This window comes from Anoplolepis gracilipes, chromosome 7, assembly GCF_047496725.1.
Source record: "Anoplolepis gracilipes chromosome 7, ASM4749672v1, whole genome shotgun sequence".
Taxonomy (NCBI): domain Eukaryota; kingdom Metazoa; phylum Arthropoda; class Insecta; order Hymenoptera; family Formicidae; genus Anoplolepis; species Anoplolepis gracilipes.
This window is the reverse complement of record NC_132976.1, coordinates 10058696-10077872: the sequence shown is the minus strand read 5'-3', so window position 1 is coordinate 10077872 and position 19177 is coordinate 10058696. Positions and strand designations below refer to the sequence as shown.

At 37.6% G+C, this 19177-nt stretch overlaps 1 protein-coding gene and 1 long non-coding RNA gene across 2 annotated transcripts in view; one reads left to right on the top strand and one right to left on the bottom strand.

Moving 5' to 3' along the window:
- The window catches only part of LOC140667384 (uncharacterized), a 65473-nt gene extending 59757 nt beyond the window's left edge, over nt 1–5716 (top strand). The window contains exon 3 of the mRNA XM_072895264.1: nt 5636–5716. The gene's annotated coding sequence lies outside the window, so the exon portion shown is untranslated. The remainder of the gene's footprint in view (nt 1–5635) is intronic.
- Nucleotides 1–19177, bottom strand: part of LOC140668215 (uncharacterized) — a 240807-nt gene that overhangs the window by 173009 nt on the left and 48621 nt on the right. The gene's annotated exons all lie outside the window — the stretch shown is intronic.

The following is a 19177-nucleotide window of genomic DNA, read 5'->3' as shown; positions in this document are numbered from 1 at the left end:
ATGACGCGTCGTTTTCCTTTATATCATTCTGTTAACCCGCAGCCTTTTAACGAGAATAATAATTATCGGCGATAAATTTCACGACGCTGATTTAATGTTCAATGCATTCATTACGGGACAGACTAATATTGCATGTAATAAACTTAATAGTATAAATACATAAGAGAACATTTTCCTCTTTAATTATCAAATTGCTTTATATTTGTGACATTATCTCTTTCGCGAATGGTCGTTAGAGTGTCTTAATTAGTATTTACACATGTATGCAATAATAATCTGCTGAAATTGTCGTATTATATTTCCAAAAAAAAAAAAAAAAAAAAAACAATGTATAATAGAAAAATATATATTATAATAATGTTTTCGAGATTATAAGCGATGCGAGTAGACAAAAATACATTTCGATTTGATCAAATCAATCTTTAATACGGCGACAACATCGGTTGAAAAAAAGAATGGGATAAAAAAATGCATAGAATACGGATTTTATTTATAAGTAAAAGTATACGCGCCTGAGAGTGTACGAGGAGCATGTTGGATTTTTGCGACATATCGCAAAAAGACAGTAATGAAGAAAATCGCTTCTCCTGCATTTAAACGTGCTTTATTAAAATGTAATAATCATTTGTTGCTTGTCTTTCGCACGACGAAAGCTTATCATTAAGCGATCAGTGCTAGATTGCCGCTGTAATTATCAGATGACACCGGATGACAAGCGGGAGAACCGCCTTTAAGTTATGAATGCTTAAATACGAATCAAAAATGAACACGTGACCGCGCTTTCTATCCAGACAACTTTGTACATCAAGCATAGCTTGTCACTTGCATCACTTTGCGCAAAATATTCCAGTTGGCTCGCGAGAAATTTTAATACATCTACACCATACAATCACCGTATGTGTTGGCTTACTGCTCTTTCCCTTCCGGCGATCTTTCGTATCTGTCGATGGTGACCGCGTGCAATTAAAAAAGACGTGACGAGCAAGTAGAGTGGCGCTTTAGCGGTTTCGTTATAAAGGCGATGCGATTCGTAATCGTACGACTTACTTCGCCTACGACTTACGCTCAATTAATTGTTCATGGCTAAAAATTGGCGTGTGATTTATCTGGAATCGATTGACCGGAGAGACTTCCATTGCCTGTCTGCAGGATTGCGTCGTCTACAGCGATTATCAATTCTCATTCGATTGCTATCGCAATTTATACGGAAAATATACTTTGTACTTAAATGGTATAATTATCGGAACGATGTTTGAAATACACGTTAAAAGATGAAAGATGTGAGATTTGAGTGAGAAAACTGCGCGCGTCGTTGAAAGATTATTATTAATTTATGACTGCGGGAATTTTCTGATATATTGTTAGCGTATTGTTTCGTACTTTCTAATTTAGTCAATTGATATTACAATCTAACTTTCTATGTTTAGAATTTTTTCGCGTCGATCTGATAATTTATTTCCATATATTTCTCAAAAGAGACTGAATCAAATTTATCTAAAATGTCCTGTTATTAATCTTACAACATCTTTCTGTTGCATTACATTCTGATTGCACGAAATATACATAGCTTGATAATTTTCCACCATCATATTATTCATTCTGTCTGTCTGGAATCACTTCGATTTTCGCTTTAAATTTAATGCATTATACGAAACAATTTGCTCTCCGAACACGATCGTCGGCCATTTGTTCCGCTTGAAATTCCACTAATTTACAGATCATTTTTAACAAATTCTAGACATTGTACTCTCCCTTTTCATTCTATGCTTCGCCCCGTCTTCTCGGTTCCATCGATACGGATGTAATTAAAAGCAACGTGACGAGCAAGTCGAGCAGCAGACTGAAAGGGCGATCGAAGAACACAGCGCTGTCAATTCGTTACGCGAAAGTTGGTCGAAGGAGAAATTAGAAGCTACAGTAGACTGACATATCTATCTCAAGAGTAGAAGGAGAGAAGTAGTAGTAATTTTTGGACTACCTAACCGATCGCGCTAAATTTGAAGATTTTCTAATTTGTATTGACGTCAACCGCGAATTTGTTAACGCGTCTTACATCTTTTCACACTCAAAGTATAAAAGTCGTGGCTTGTTGCACATTTTATAATAAAACAATTCGCATGTAAATGACAACAATCAACGTAATGTTGGTATTTTTATTCTAATCACTTATTGTTAGTGCGTGTCCCGTGTAACGATCGAGCTGATTAGCAATGTAAATGTCATTTCGCTGTGCGCACGCGAATTGCACGAGTGTAGTTACGCGGCAGAAAAAGAAATGCAATTAAACTGACAGACCAAACTACGAGCTGACGTCTATCTCAGGAGTAGGACAAGGAAAATTAGGGTTTCCAGCGAGGCCGCGCGTCGCCGGTATTCGAGGTGCTTTTGGGGTTGCGCTTAACAGGAGAGCGTCTTAGCATTATTGGTTTTACCCTTGAGAGTCTTTGGAGAGGGATTACCGTAAGTGGGAAGGGTGAGAATGAGAAGAGAGTCTGTGTAGAGAGTGCGAGAGGATGCTCTTCACCCGTTTCCTACGCTTCACTGCAAGACCGCTTCGCTTAAGTAATTAGACTGCCGACTGTTCGTTACCTCAGTCATTCCTGAGGAAGAGAAAACTGCCAAGGATAGTACGCGTACGTTAATGCAACTAGCTAATACACTACGAGCTTAACGATTTGTCTAGAAAAATTATTATAATTTATAATTTAATTATTAATTATTAATTATAATTATAATTATAATTTTTTCCTTTACACATTTTGCTTTTCTCTGTAACAAAATTTTATTCTTATTCCAAGAAAGAAAGCCACTTTGAAATTTGACAAGTTTTTTTGAATTTTTCTGATTAGATGCGATATTTCATGCGATTAAACTCGCATGAAATATATCGCAGCTATTTAACAAACATGGCGTAATACGGTGTATCTTGATAAATATTTCTCTTTCTAAACACCGGCACGTGTCTGGCACGAAACGCAAAAAATCGCAATATCGTGAGCAGTCGCAACCTTGTAAGGTATTTTACAGGCGTCATTGAGTACATTCGACGAAGATGAATTTCTTACGACGATTTTTATGGCCACACACGTGTGTATAGAAATCGATCGCGACCGTAAGAGCCGGTTGTAAGAGCCAATCAGAGGCGGGAAACTAACGACTCAAGTCTCGGACGCGAGGATGCTTGATCGTGCGGAACAAACTGCTTTTCCGATAATATTACTTAAAGCTTGCGTACTATGATCTTCGCTTTGAATGATTACGCGTTGTAAAACGCGTTTTCACTTCGAAACTCATACGTGCCGGACGACCCTCGTTGGTCGACAGTAATTTATACTACCGCGCAACACACAACATTCGATAATTATCATTTGCAATGCAACTTATACTCTCCACGAGCCTATAATTTCTCATCTCTCTCTCTCTCTCTCTCTCTCTCTCTTTCTCTCTCTCGGCCGGCCGATCGTTAAAGCCTTGGTTCGCAGATAAATTATTTGACGGTAAATAGATCGTAATCAAGTAATTCTTCCTCTTGTGATATTTTACGTTTCATTACGACGCTTTTCATAAAAATTAATATTTAGAACTAATAACTTGTTGACATGTTCACAAAAGCGCAAAAATCTTGGATACATTAAGTCTTTGAAAAGAAAATGAGCCACTTATGAAAAGGATACGAGTTCAGTTTTGAATTTAAATAAGCGAGAATTTTTTTTGCTTTTTTTCTAGTAAAATTCTCGAATAGAAACTTCTACATATTTTCAAAAAACAAATTAATGATTCAACGTAATTGTAAGACTAATAATGTACCTTTTTTTTTTCAAAAAATATAACACACGTCTAAAGATTTCTATTAGATTGTGTAACATTTTTTTTCTTCTATGCAAAACATATGTATTTTTCAATTCACACATTTTTTTCTAAATATCCAATTTCGCTAAGGCTATCCGTTTTTATATTTAAATTTTAGGTTGTCTTTTCAGATTCTGTCTAACCAAGAGAGCTGTTGAAATTTTATTTAAGACGTTCTTAAATATAAGAACAGACTATGAATTATATATAATATTGACCTTAGAAAAAAGAGAAAGCAAAAACAGAGAGAGAGAAAGTGAGAGAGAATTACTATCAATAGCTCAAACTTTAAGGCATTCGTACAATCTAAAAAGTCCAAAAAGCCAATTATACGTCCTTTTTATTTGCGCGTGACACGATATATGATTTCGCGCGCCAGACGATATATGATTTCTCGCGTGAAAGTGGTCGAGCGACGCACAAGTCGACGATTCGCGGCGGTCTCGAAATTTTCACGGAATATTCAACAGATCGGTTTGCCCGATAACGCCGGTGTTGATCGTTATGATTTGATTTATACGCAATTACACAGCCGCCGGTGCTGCGTATAAACCGCGATACGTTCGTGCCGTGCGGGGCCGGCGCGCGGTGTTTACCTCGTGAATTATTATCGTGCGGGAATCACACAAGAGAAGCAGTCGCGTTTAGAATCGCATATTTGCGTGGCCCTTGTTTGGCGAGGTGTGTGACGCGCTACGTGTTCCCTCTACAGAATACGTGACAATCTAAAACAAACTTTTAACTTTAGATTCCATTTTTTACTAAATAAACTTGGTCGAGTTTGAAATATTTTTTTTCGCAGCGAGAGTAATTATAATTATGAATAAAAAATTTATACTCACTGCACTGTAATAAATTTTTATATTGTATTCAATCATTTCCTGAATTATCTCAATATTCGAGAAGAATAAATAACTTGGTTGCATTAGATTGTTATCGAATTCCGTGAATATAATCAATCAGAATCTCAAGAAACCGTACCGACGTAAACAATAGTGTGAATAATAACACCGTGCTGGCTAAAATGCGCGTGTTTACGTGCATAGGATATGCGACGTGGCGGCAATAATAATGCGTGTGATTTAAAACCGTCGCTGCCAGGTATGTCACGGTGATTCCACGCGAAACGCACATCCGCAGCACGATAAAGCAGGTAGAACCAAAAGACGGAAGGATTTACTTCGTCTCGGCGCGGCGGGAGGATCCTTCCAGTCGGACGTTTATTCCGTCGACGAACTTTCCGACCCTGACTCCTCCCAAGCAACCGGCTTGTTATAGAAGACACTCGCGCATAACCGGACTTAGACCAGGCGCACAAACACGCCGAGAGAAAAATACTCAAGACAGCCTAGACAATAAAAGTTGCCGTAAAACTTGCCGACCGGCGGTTCGTTAATTTTTCAGATTTATCGGCGTGTAAACTTGCTGAATCAATGTTTGTCCGAGGCTTGTACAGCGGTATTATGTGAAGTATTGTTTAAGATATCTCATATTGTCATCTGTAGCGGATCTGATAACATTTGTTGAGAAAATCATATAAAAAAAAAAAATGAAATGGCTTTATTTATATACGAACAAGTCTTAGGCAAATTTTGTGTCCAAATAAAATATACACGCTTATATCTTCATCTTTGCAAAAAAAAAAAAAAAAAAAAACCGACCAATTTATATATTCTTAAGACGTGCGTCATTTCTTGCAAAAAACTCAATTTTATCTGCATATAGATGTTCTTGGATAAAAATATTGACAGATATGAGTTAACGTTAGGATCATCTCGTGTTACAGGTCCACGTACGAGAAGAGTAAAGAGGACAGACGGACGCGGCGGCGGTACTCCCGAAGAGAAACGTCCTAGGACAGCGTTTAGCGGAGAACAGTTAGCGAGGTTAAAGAGGGAATTCGCGGAGAACCGATATCTGACGGAAAGACGGAGACAGCAACTCTCGAGGGATCTGGGCTTGAACGAAGCGCAAATCAAGATCTGGTTCCAGAACAAAAGGGCGAAAATCAAGAAGGCCAGCGGTCAGAAAAATCCTCTCGCGCTCCAGCTGATGGCACAGGGACTTTATAACCACTCGACGGTACCGCTCACTAAAGAGGAGGAGGAACAAGCCGCGGAGCTCCAAGCGAAATGACGTATGCAAACTTAAAAGAGAAATAAAATGTTAGTATGTAACTTCGAGTCCTAAATTTCGTAAATATCTGACCCCAAAGATGCTACAAGCAAAGATCAAATTATCCTCAAAATCCTCTTTACTTTCTTGTTTTAATCGCGCAAGGATTTTTGGGAGAAAAATCGGGAGAAAGAAAAATAGAATTTCTGGAAAAGTTAAAATATACTTATTGTTAGATAGTTAGAAGAAAAAATTTTTTCAATACGATTAAAAAACATTTGATGATATTAGATTTTCACAAAGCGATCTTTTTTTTTTTTTTTTTTTTCAAGAATTATTTTTGCAACAAAGAACATGGATATTACATAAAAAATATTTTCATTTTGCTAATTACGCAAGTTTCTAAAAGTAAGTCATAATTAACCAAAGCGGTGCAAATTTAAGAAAAAAAAAAAAGAAGATAAATATGTGGTATATTATACTTTGAAGAGTTATATTGGCCAAAAAAAGGTAATAAAAAGGAAAGCTTTTTGAATGGGCCGAAAGGCTAATATGGTCTGCCATTTCTCTTCCTTAAAATGAAAGACTGGAGTATTTATTTCGTTAGATGTACTAGAGTGACAACTCGTTAGACAGCAAACGAATCAACTCGAGGAATTCTTGTTCTGTAATTAGAGCTTCCGATAGAACAGCATTTGGCGTATGTCGCTCGTCCTCGTTCGACAGTTAATCGTGAGAAAAAAGTTAGTTACCGAGATGGCTACGTGAATAAGTTACGGTCGCGCGCCGTTTCTTGCCATCGCTTTGAAAGGCGAGAAGAAATAATATAAAAACTACGGCACACGTTCCTAAATCGCAGCACACACATCATTGGATCAGATTTTGATTTTCAGAATAAGCGATCAACGATACAGATATATGTCGGAAAAATCCAACTGAATTTTCCGAGATATTTTGCATTGTCATAAAAGAAGAAAACGCGATTAATAATATCACGTCGGAAGAAATTTTTTTCTCAATAAAAATATCAATTATTGTTGCGTAATCTTCTCTCTCGCATACAAAATGTGATCCAGTTTTAAGATAAAAATAAAATGTGTTCGATTTGCGTACTGCGATGGCATGCAGCGGTTAATTTTTCACAAAGGAGATTAATAAGTGCCATTTTTTGCAATTTTTCCGGCAAGATTATTTACATGAAAACGTACGGAATCATCTTGTGACGAAGAATCGAGCGAGTAAGGAGAGAAGCGGGAAAATTAGATTTTACATTAATTTATTGTAAAAATGTAAGATATTATATACCGCGAAGAAAAACTGGAGTGATTGCGACGTGCAATAGAATATTATATATATATATAGAAAGAGAAGCAAATAGAGAGACGAGCTATGTATAGGTGTGTTGTATATGTAATCGACGGAGCGACGTGTACATAATTTATCACTTAGCGGCGGCGTTGTGTCCCGATATAGACTGTTTAAAATATAACTTAGTTATTTATTTACGTATGATATGTATGAATCGTAGCGATCATACGAGCGATGACGCGACAACTGATACTTGTAAGATTATTTAAATTCGAATTAAATATTCCCAATTATCAAGCCATCGAATATGATTTATTTTGCCAACACTTACCTCTCCCCTCTCGTCACGTGAACGTTTGCTCAGGTAAAGTATAATCTACGACAGCTGCGCGGAATCGAAAGTCTGATGAATGATTACATGGTGACATGTCATTTGCGAGACGTGTCACAATCGATGATTACAACACGTAAATGAATGTGTCACTGAAACGAAAAACAATTTTGATTTACATCTAAATAATACTAGATTTATCAACGTCTTGCAAATCTTTTTGATGTGCTCTTTTTGAAGATTGTCTAAAAATCATTCGGTAACATGATTACAAAACTAAAACAATTGCAAATTTTTTTTATAAAGCTATCTTTCTTATTAAAATTATATACATAATATAGCTATAATAAATGTTTAATTATATAAAAAATTATCTCCTCAGTTTTTTAAATAATTAATGACAGTAACATAAAAAAGTCGAATAAAAATTAAAATCGTTAAATGTAGATTTTTTTTGTATTTTCAACCATTAACGCGAAATAAAGGAGAGCGAGAAAGACAGTCAGACTATCTCTATAGGGATGAAAACGGCGGGGCGGGTCGATTCGCATTCAGCATTTGGCGCATGCTTTCCACTCCCGACTCGTTTCAAGCATCGTGCGGACTCCATGGAAAGCTCCTCCTGCCGACGAGATATCGATTGATTTACAGTCAAAAGGTGGCCATCGTTGATATCACGCCAGCCACGCCTACGTTATACAAACGCGTTGCGTGTGTTGCGTTACGCTGATCGTGAGTGGTGTCAAATTATCGCGTATCATACTTCATTTAACCAGGCTATCGCTGTCCACGCGAAACTCTGTTCTGCTGTCTCCGATACCTTTCGCGTATCTCTTTATTTCATTGCTTACGGAAAAAATATTGAATTTTCCTGAAAAAAAAGAACTATGCACAACTCTATTACTTGGGTCTATTACTTGGGATGTTCTGTAAAAATACTATGCTATAGTTAAAAATAATACAATAATATATGTAACAATAATATAATTATTTTGAAATTCGCGGACCACGTAATAATTATATTATTTGCTCTATAAATGTCTCATATTCTCGTAAAATCATTACGTAAAAATTGTGATAATTTTTAAAATAAAACGAGAGAAATTATACACTCGAGGTAAAATTAGATCGACTAAAATTTGGCATAGATTATCATTGAATGTCAAATATTTTTGTCGCCAGCTCTCAAAGGTTGAAAATCGAAGATATTCGAGGAACACATCGAAACTCGAACGTAGCTGTCAAAAGGGACGACTGGTAAGTAATAGGTAACATTAACGTACAAGCTACGCCAGAGTAGAAAGACTGACATGACGAATAATCGGCGATAGTCACTTTCGACTAGACTTCCGTTATACCCTTGTTCACGTCGAAAAGAAATGACTCTTTTAAACATCGTCTGCGACGATTAGATGTATGGATATTTTGTATCTTGATTTAGTAAGGTTTCCTTAAATGGAATATAAATGCTTAATCATTATTATAATTCTGAAATATATATATACATAAAAACAAAGTTGGTAAAATTTGCAAATTAAATGACTAATTGACGTAACTTCGAAGTTACTAAATCTTACAGAATATAAGCGAAAATGATAAATATTGACGTTCAACTATATACAAGAATTTTATCAATTTCGTTTCCGTTTATCTCATTTATATAAGCGAAAAATATTTCGCGTGTCAAGCCTCTTTACTTTGTAAGTTGTTTTCTTATTCAAAGCTCTATAATTTAAAAAAAAAAAAAAAAAAAAAAAAACATACACTACACAGCATTAAATAACCTAGTCGTCTGTCAAATGGTCGTTGATTTTCCTCGTGCTCGGATTTCATGATTAAATGCCGGAATCGACCGCGTTTCGGCGCCGCTCGGGAATGTATGGAAATCCATGCCGGTTTCTCTCTCTCTCGTCGGTGACTAATAATAGCCGAAGAGCAGGCCGACTCCTTGGGATCCGGCCAGCAGGCCCAATACGTCCCCGTCAGATTAGAATCGCGGTACTTGACAGACTCGCGCTTCTGTCTGTCCGTATGTTCGGTGGATGCGTCGCTGGACCAGGGAGCGGGAAGGGAGAGGGTCAAACGCCACGCCAGATCCATAAAGACGATCGCGTTCCTGCTCCTTTGTCCCGGAATCTTTACAAATGAGATACAACCCAAGAGAAAAGCGGATACACGTTAGGGAGATACGCAGGCATTAACCCCGGTCGACCCGTTCTTGACATTCTTGAAGAAACGCATATATCCCTTGCGAACGAAGGGAGGGGTAACTCAGGCTCTCGATTATGTATCCGTCTCGTTGAGTTTCGCTTATGCAACCATCTTCCGATACTCGATAGGGATCTGCTTATCTACATATAGCAGAATCCAACACTGAAAATTAGGCCATTTATCGACGAATAATGAACGAGTTCCTTCGAATAACAAATTTTTTTTTTTTTACTTTGTGACACTATGTCTTTTTAAAATTGCAGTTTAATTATTGATCGATGGATTTAATCGGAAATTATTGTATATAAAATTAGATCTCTTTACTTTGCTCACTAAATAACGATTTCGACGTATTCGACTATATATATAATGAACGATCTCTTGCAATCGTTCCCGGTAAAGTAATAGTACCATTTTTTTAACCCGGTTATTAGACTGATAAGAAAACGCTGGGATCATTATCTAAATATCGCCACATTTCCTGCTGCTTGTGTAGCTGGCCTTCTCATATTAATTGATTGAAACAGGAAATTGAAGACATTAACAGATTTATTTCTCCTACCATAGAGTAATAAACGAGTTCCATTGCATCCATGTTATTCAATAAGACGACTGTGCAATAAATATCTTTGAGAAGATAATCAGAGATTAGTTAATGAATTAATTGACATAATTACAATTATTTTAATTATAATAAATATCAATGTAAAATAGCAGGAGAAAGATGCTTCTTAGATTAATAATTAACCGACTCAATGCTCACAAAGTATTTATTACGACGTGTACGGTGTACACTTAAAGACACATCGCAAATTCTTATTATAAACAGTGAGAATCGTATGACGGAATAAACAGTGACAGTTTACCCACTGGGTCGGTCCCAACGTGGCGTAACGGTACGTTCGCCGATAAGAGCTGCGCGCGCTATCAATCGACGGACTCGCATTCCTCTTGACGCGTTCTTAACGTAGCACCGATTTATCCGCGCCTCGCGCCTGATACGCGGCAGTCTCCGAAAGCGCCGATCGTATCTCGCTCTCCGCGGCATGATTTTTTTTCCCGGCCTCACCTGGTCGACGGCGACGACGGCGTCCGCGCCCGCGGTTAGCGATGCCGTGAATTAAGAGGAGAATAATAATTCGTAGCAGCCGTGAGAGAGATCGAGCGACTCCGGAGATCTCCGAGGATGATTGTCGTCGGTGAACGGGGCATTAGTCGTACGGTAGCCGATGCCGATGGATACGCGCTCGCCGTCGGCGTTGGTGGATGAGAGGCAGGGAAGAGACAGAGATAGAAAGAGAAAGGGAAGGAAAGGAGGGAACGTGGAAAGCAACGTCGGAGGATCTGATGCTGACGGGTATTAAAATTAATGGTCAGTCGTGTACGCTGACGTGTCACCTTATACCTCCATGCGTCATTTTGATTGACCAATAAATTATCTCTCTGGATGGATTCGCGCGCGCGGTGGCCGATCTTTGCTCGCACCGCTCTTTCCATTCTTCAGAAAAACTGCGCCTTCTGTGAGCATCTTTTAGTATCAGCTAGAGAGTATGAAATGCGTCATGAAATCAATATGAACGCAGAATCGCATCATAATAAAAAAATAAAAAAGATGATGTAATTATCTTGATATCTCTTAATAGTTGTATATTCAACAAAAAATTGCATTTTTAGACATTATGAAAAATATGAGTAGTGGAAAAAAGTTAAATTAAAGCAATTAAATTATATAAATACAATAAGAATTGCAATCTGATAATTATAGAAGCTAGAAGGCAAGTGTATCTATATTCCGAAAGAAAAAAAGCAGTAACGTTATCAGGTTGTATTATCACGTGCAATAAAGAACGCAATTTTTTTTCTGTTATTTTAAAAATATTCGACGATTCTGGCTTGATATTCCAGTCTAGACTGCTCAACGCGCGATTCCAGATGCGCGCCGGCAATAATAACGAATTCTCTGTCTTGCAAATTTCCCCGAAAGAGGCCTCAACCAGGCTTTAATGGCTCAATCCGCATGTTCCGACAACTCGATGTGTGGGCCAACGGTTGGGACCCCTCTCCAAAATTTTCTTTTGGCTCGAATGCCCACGGAAGGCGCGTTACCCGGACACCGACGGGACAAAACTTGCGCCCGTTGCCTCGTTTTTAGACACACAAGAGGCCAAATGACTGGGACGCGCCGCTCTCATGCATGAATGCAACGTCAGCTGCCATCCCGGGACACTGCAAACTCTTCATTAACCAGAACATTAAGGCGAACGCAAAAGAACAACGAGAGATTCGCAAAATCGTCAAATTTATATTTCATCTTTCACGAAAATCGATGACGCTCTCTTTTGAACGAGGGAAAATGTCACTGCGAAGAAAACACATTGTTTTGAATAAAATTAAAAATAATAAAATTTTTGTCGAATACATGAGAAGAAGAAATAAGTGTTTTAATTGTGTCTCCATGGCAATACATTTCACTCTGATCGTTCGAAAAATATAAAATTATATATATAATATTTCATTATTTTATACGATGTAATATAAATGTTAAATTCATGGAAATAATTGCTGACAAAATTGTTATCACATTGCTATTTATACGAGTAATATTATTCGATCAGTAGTCTGCATATTTGTGATAAGACAAGGCCAATATCCAATTTGCATTATTCAATTAGCAACATTATTCATATCGGTGTACATGCAGATGTATTAATATAATATATATACAGGGCCAACTGTAATTGGTAAAAAACCTGCTAATAGCAGATTCTTGAGATCATTTGGTGACGCTTTTTTCTCAGGGAAAATATCGAAGGACGTTATTATTTTTTACATGTTTCCAATTTTTGTCATTATATATCTTTGTAATTAAACCTTAAATTAAAAAATTCTATTAATCTTCTACCCTGTATATTGATTATTAATAAAAATGAATAAAGTTTGGAAAACATCTAATCTCTCTAGAAATTATAGCATAAAGTATAATTCACTAGACTCTCTCTTAATATCACTTTAGAACTTTATTGATTATATTAATTATATTAATATCACTTTTCCTTGCATTATTCTCTTTAGTTAGTGCATTTACATTATACTCTGATGATATAATTTCAACTCAAAATTAATAGTTTTATTTATTATAAATTTAATCAGCAATCCATATTTAACCTATTAATTATTATAGGGTATATTTATTATTATTATTATTATTATTATTATTATTATTATTATTATTATTATTATAAGATATATTTAAAATATATTTACTATTATAAAAAAAATGAAATATAAAAGATAGAAATTATGTAGAGCACTCTATGCATTTGTTTGACGAAAATTCGTTATTCTCTTCCGATTTAATTACAATCTAATATGATATGTATAAAAAAGAAAGTTCGTAAGACGATATCATATTGCTATTGATCCGATCCGTAAGATCGATCTTAACGAGAATTAAGTGAGAGAGTCCCACGATATAGGATAGTTTGTGACAGTCTTCGCGGAGTCATGAGACTCGGGATGGGCTCGGTCAATCCGTATTTAGTTTCGTAGTGTCATGTCCAGCTTAACGCATCCGCGCCTCCGGACAAGTCCAAACTCCAAACACGTCTTCTCGTAAATTCTTACACATCACAGCTCTATCCCACAGAACCTATTTCAAACAACGTTTTTCGATTTTCAAAATCGAAAAACTGTTAAGAAAAATATTTCTTTATTCTTAAAAATAAAAAAGTGACTCGTTCATTAATTCAATTCTGATTGTATTGTCATATATATTGTTGCGTTTTGAACTAAGTTTTCACTGCAATAACCAACGATGGGAGAGCGATCTCATAAAGAATTCTTTATCAAAACTCGACGACGGGCACGACGTCCTCTCTGGAAATTCAGTTATGACAATCGAGAACAATGCGGAATTCCCGAACGATCGGGGTAGCCAATAGGTGGATGAGTCACCACCTTCGGATCGAACGTAGAAGGTAAAGAGGGATAGTCTCTGTCATTAGAAATTCATGAAATTCACTCGTGTCCCGATTAGTGCGATGATGTACATTTTTGATAATTACATCAGTATAAATATAAATTTAGCTACAAGTGTAAACTCGCATTCAAATCGTTAAGTAATAATTCTTCGCACGTGTTATATAAACGTTTATATCACCATGTATAAACAAGGCAGGTCTATAAATTTTTCGAGCTGGGTTTTTGTATAATTTGCTGATAATCCGTTCGACTCAATGTTTTACGGCCAGCCAACGGCGTGCCACCGACATTATTACTTATCATTAATTTAAATGTGGCAAACACACCCCATGGGATGCGGGATCGCGAAACGCGCGCGAAAAGGACAAGCGACGCGACGATCCTCCACCGTCGTTGGAAACAACAAACGCATGGTGGCCCAAACCAGGGATAAATTACAGAGTCGTTGTCCTGGCCATTGTATTTAACTGTGGCGATGCTAGTAATTGCTGGAACGCCGTTGCATACGCGGGCGAGAGAAGGAGGGTTGATGTGGGAAGAGGGCTGATATGTAGGTAGCGAGAAAGAGAACACGCCGGGGATGAGGGCGGAGAGAACGAGTTAGAAGGGACACACGGTTAGGTGAGGTACCATGCCTGCCGAGAGGACCTAGCAAGCGGAGGGGGTTCTCGCCGCGTTGTGGTCGAGAACCATAGTCAACGGAATGGCCATTAGAGGTTTGCACGTTCCCGCCAGTGGCTCACTAAATTTCGCCTTCTTATGCCCCTTACGCGGACCGCCACCTTGCGATCCACGTGAATTAATGGCTGCGGTGCGGCCTCGCTCTCGCGCGCGCACAGTTTATTACAATATCAGCACCGCTGCGGCAAAGTCGAGTTTCGCGTGAATTTCGCGTCGCGCGACGAACTAGTTTTCGGTAACGGCCGAAACGTTAACTGCACGCTCACAGAAACATATACGTATGGCGCTCGCGATGCAGGATCGTTAGCCCTCGACTGTTTGCGGTGGCGTACAATTTTTAATCTCGATGCAGATATTTTATAAAGCATAAAAAAATATCCCATTTTTATATTTATTACTCAAGTTGAATTAACATCAACGGTATTCGTGGTATTTTGTATTCGAATTTTTCAAACGTATTAATGTATACTATTTAAAGATAATGCAGTGTGGATCGAATAAAAAGCTAATCAAAATTTTATGAAATTCAGAGACTCTTCTGTTTTTTTTTTTTTTTTTTTTTTTCTGCAGTTCACAAAGATATACAATTCTTTTTATATCGGTATAAACAATAAATATAATTAATATAATAAATGTAATAAATATAATTTTCTTTCGACACATGTGTGTCAAATATATTTTTTAAAAGCAATAATTATTATTAACTAGACAGAAGATATGTTTGATCCTCGCGATGCATGAATGAAAAACTATCGTTTTCCGTTTTAGAGGGCTTCTTCTCGGTATCTCGAAAAAAGATCACACTCGCGGGGATCGGTCGCGCTTTTCTCCGCCGCGTTTTCGTTCCTCTCCGTTTGTCACTAACGAGTGTAACGAGGTTCCGGCCCGTCAAATTAAAGGCGGATGGCGCGGCGCGTACGGCGAACCGAAATTTATTGTCACGCTTTCGGGAACCAAAGCCGGGTAAAGGCCACTTAGCTGCCCGTAAATGCGTCGTCCCTACGACGACGCGCGACCAGATGGTTCACCAATAGATCACTTGGCGAGAGAAAGAGCCGAGCCGCTTCTTCCTCGCGCGAAGGCGACTTGCGGCTCGTGTACTAAAGGATCGTGTACGAGATACTGCGCAAGAAATTCGAAGACTATTCGTTCGCCGCGGGATAAAATACGCGGTCATGAGGAGTAAATCGCGAAATAATTTGCGATTTAATGAGAAAACACATCAGAAAAGATATCTGATAATATAAATAATTCTTTGCAATAAAATTTGCAACATTTTCGACACTTGAAATACAAAAACACAAGTTGATTTAGACTTATTTGTAAGTATATAGATTTATTATAAAATAGTGTTTTTTTAACAAAAAATATATTTAAAATTAAGTTGGAAATATCAAATATATATATATATATTTAAACACATGCTCTAAATTAAGAATCACACACAATCACAAAGTTTCTATATATATTATCAATTTTTAATGGTGTGTGTGTGTGTGTGTGTGTGTGTTTGCTAAATGTTTTGCCGCCAAAAATACAAATTTGACGAAAGCCAAACCTTCCTGGTCGACTCATGATGATCGACATTAAATCGTTTGGAACAAAGCCATACTAGACATTCGCGTTCAAGCGTAACAATACTCAAACTAATCAGGAGGAACACACTGAAAATAGAAAGATCTCGGTGAAATATAGAATAAATTCCGGCTAATAAGCTTTCCCTTGAGTCTGTATCGCAGCCGCGGATGCGCCGAAAGATGCGTGCCTTGGTCCGTAACCACGTAATTGGCCAGGCCGCGTACGCGACATTAGATCCTCGTTATCCTAACGAGCTAAAATAGCATGCGCGACTACGGAGAGGAAAGGTCCGACGAAAATCCGTGTAACTCGTGTGGAGAGACTCGTGGCAGCGCCTGAGGGATGCGACGCGTAGTTGCTCTATTTGCGCAAGAATGAATCGGTCGGTCGCTTGGTCCGAAACACGAGCTCGCGTTTTCGACTTCAAAATATTTGAGGGTGATTTGTTATAGCGAGGTTGAATTTATCGCGCACTGTTAGCGCGCGCCAGTTATCCTAGAGAGCGAATTATTCGTCAACAAATTGTTACGAATGCGTTAAAGAGGCAATAAAGATGATGATGATGATGATGATGATAGCGAAGGAGATGGAAATTGTCCCAAATTCCTGGTTGCGGTAATAGAATATCCTTTATTTTAATGGAACAATTTTGCACTGACACCTTCACATCTTTGCTTTCCGACTCACATATTTAACTAATTAATTTATATTCTTTATTTATTATGTATCTGTGTGGATACAATATATAAGAAATTTAAGACTTTTTATATGAAATAAAAATTTGTTCGTCAAAATATTGAAGTATAATGTTTAATTATTTAAAAAACTTGAAATATTTTATAAAAATTAATCTCTTACTAAAGATGCTAGTAATAGAATGATTAATTTTAGTAGCAAGATCTCTTAACTTTTCAATATGCAGATACGCAATCTAATATATTTAAAGTACGCAGATTTAAGAATCATCAGAAGAGATCCGTCCGTGAATGTATGCAAGAAAACTCGTAACGTATCGTTTGAGATCATCAAGTCGAAACGATTCGATTCGGTATGTGGATAATCATAGGAGATGAAGGCAAATCGTCGAAAAGACGAGGAGCGTAGGAGCGTGCAAAATGTGGACTTGAAACGATCGGCATTATCAAGTTGGTAACAAGCCTTTATTACAGTAGCACAGTACTACATGTCAGACGTAAATTTTTTAAATTAAATTTTTCTTGACAAATATAAAATCAAAATATATAAAAGGCATCTTTAATGAAATGGCAACAGAAATATGACCAAAAAACATAATATATAATAATAATTTATTTTTATTAAATATTTATCTACATTATTTTATCAAATTTTTCGTTCTCGAAGGAATATTGTAATATTACACTCTGTTTGTGCTGTTAGTAATTTGCGAATAATATTTTTACATTACATTTTACAAATTTCTCTCTTTACACAATATCTTGAAACGTATAAAAAAGGTATTTTTTGTACCGACAAGTTGCCTTATAAAACTCAATGTATCAACACGATTCAATACAGTTAGTTCGCAAACAAGAACATATTGCTCGTTACCGATGTTTCAATATCAATGGTTCGGACCAACTGACTCGAGTAGATTGAAGAAAGCGCTAGACATGGTATCGCCTCGCTTCCTCTTTCCTTTTCCGGTTCGCGAAACACGCAGACGCATCATCGGTTTCTCTTGACGGCCTCCCACGCATACGCATTTCCTCGTGCGCTCGCAAACGAGCATATAAGGGCATAAAGGTTTGCTTTCGGTTTGCCCGTCGTCGTCGTCGTCGTCGTCGTTGTCGTCGTCGTCGGCGTCGTGAGGGCCCCGAACACGCGGTAGAACGTGTGCAAGTCTCTCCAGCTATATGGGACCGAAGAGTCGGTAAAAGAGTAGAGAGACCACCCAACGCGATCGCGCGAGACTTCTGGTGAGAGGGTGGAGAGAGAGGGCCAGAGTCAAAGGAGCGAGAGAGGGAAGCGAATACGATAAAGAGAAAAAGAGAGAGAAGGAGATTGCCGGGGGGACGAAATGGGAGAGACAGAGTGCGGTTCAAGGGAGGAGGAACGGGCATCTGGGCAAGGAATGCTTGTCGGGTCATTAATGCGCCTTGCTATGCACGCTCCTTATGGATCTGACCAAATCAGTGACCGATTGCCCTCATCCTCCTCCATATTCCCCCTCTATGTCCCCCTGCTCTGTGTGTTACGGAACAGCAAAGTGGACCGCGGTTGGATCTGCCGGTGTATCCGTGATGCCCTGTGAACGCTCCTGGGATACAAACTTCGTCCGATGTTTAATACTAGTGGTAATGTTCGTTCTGGCTCGTTGCAGATCTGCTAACTTTTATTAGATTGAAAGTAAACGTCGTAAACGCCAAATTCTTTTTTATACATTCCGAAAATGAGATGATAATAATAATATAATTGCAACATAAAGGAAACTAGAATCCCGATATATTTGTATAATTAAATCGATTGTTTTGGAATAAATGTTTCATTGGAATATTTGATTACATCAAGAAGAATGGAAAAATATAAAAAATCAGAAGATAGATTATAATTATTTATAGCGTAAAGAAAAAATATATATAAGAATTTGTAACAATGAAAAATTACTGGTTTGCACTACGATAGTTGCAGTCAACATATAATCATTTATATACATTAATTGATTCTATTTTCCTCAAATATATACTCTAGAAGATGTATTTTACATGTATTTTAATCGAATTACGGGTACCAACGACATTCAAGTTGCTCGTAAATATCAGAATGCAACATCAAATGCACACAACTGTCAATTATCGTCGAGACGTATCTCTTATGTCAATTTAACGATCATAAAACACTGGGTTGACACAAAGGAAGAAGAGGGTGATAGGCGTAAAGATGGTAACGCGTCAGATCCTAATAAAGCTTTACGTCGTATCCGTTTTATGCGTAATTGCAGCACCAATTGCGGAGAAGTACTAGCGAGGGATACTTGCCATACACATCGGTAATTAAATTCTTTGAGAGAACGATCGCGGAATGTACAGGCCGGAGTACGTAATTAAAAGGGAAACATTTCGTTTCGTTGGCTCCAAAGGACTCCGGTAATTAAAAGAATACGGT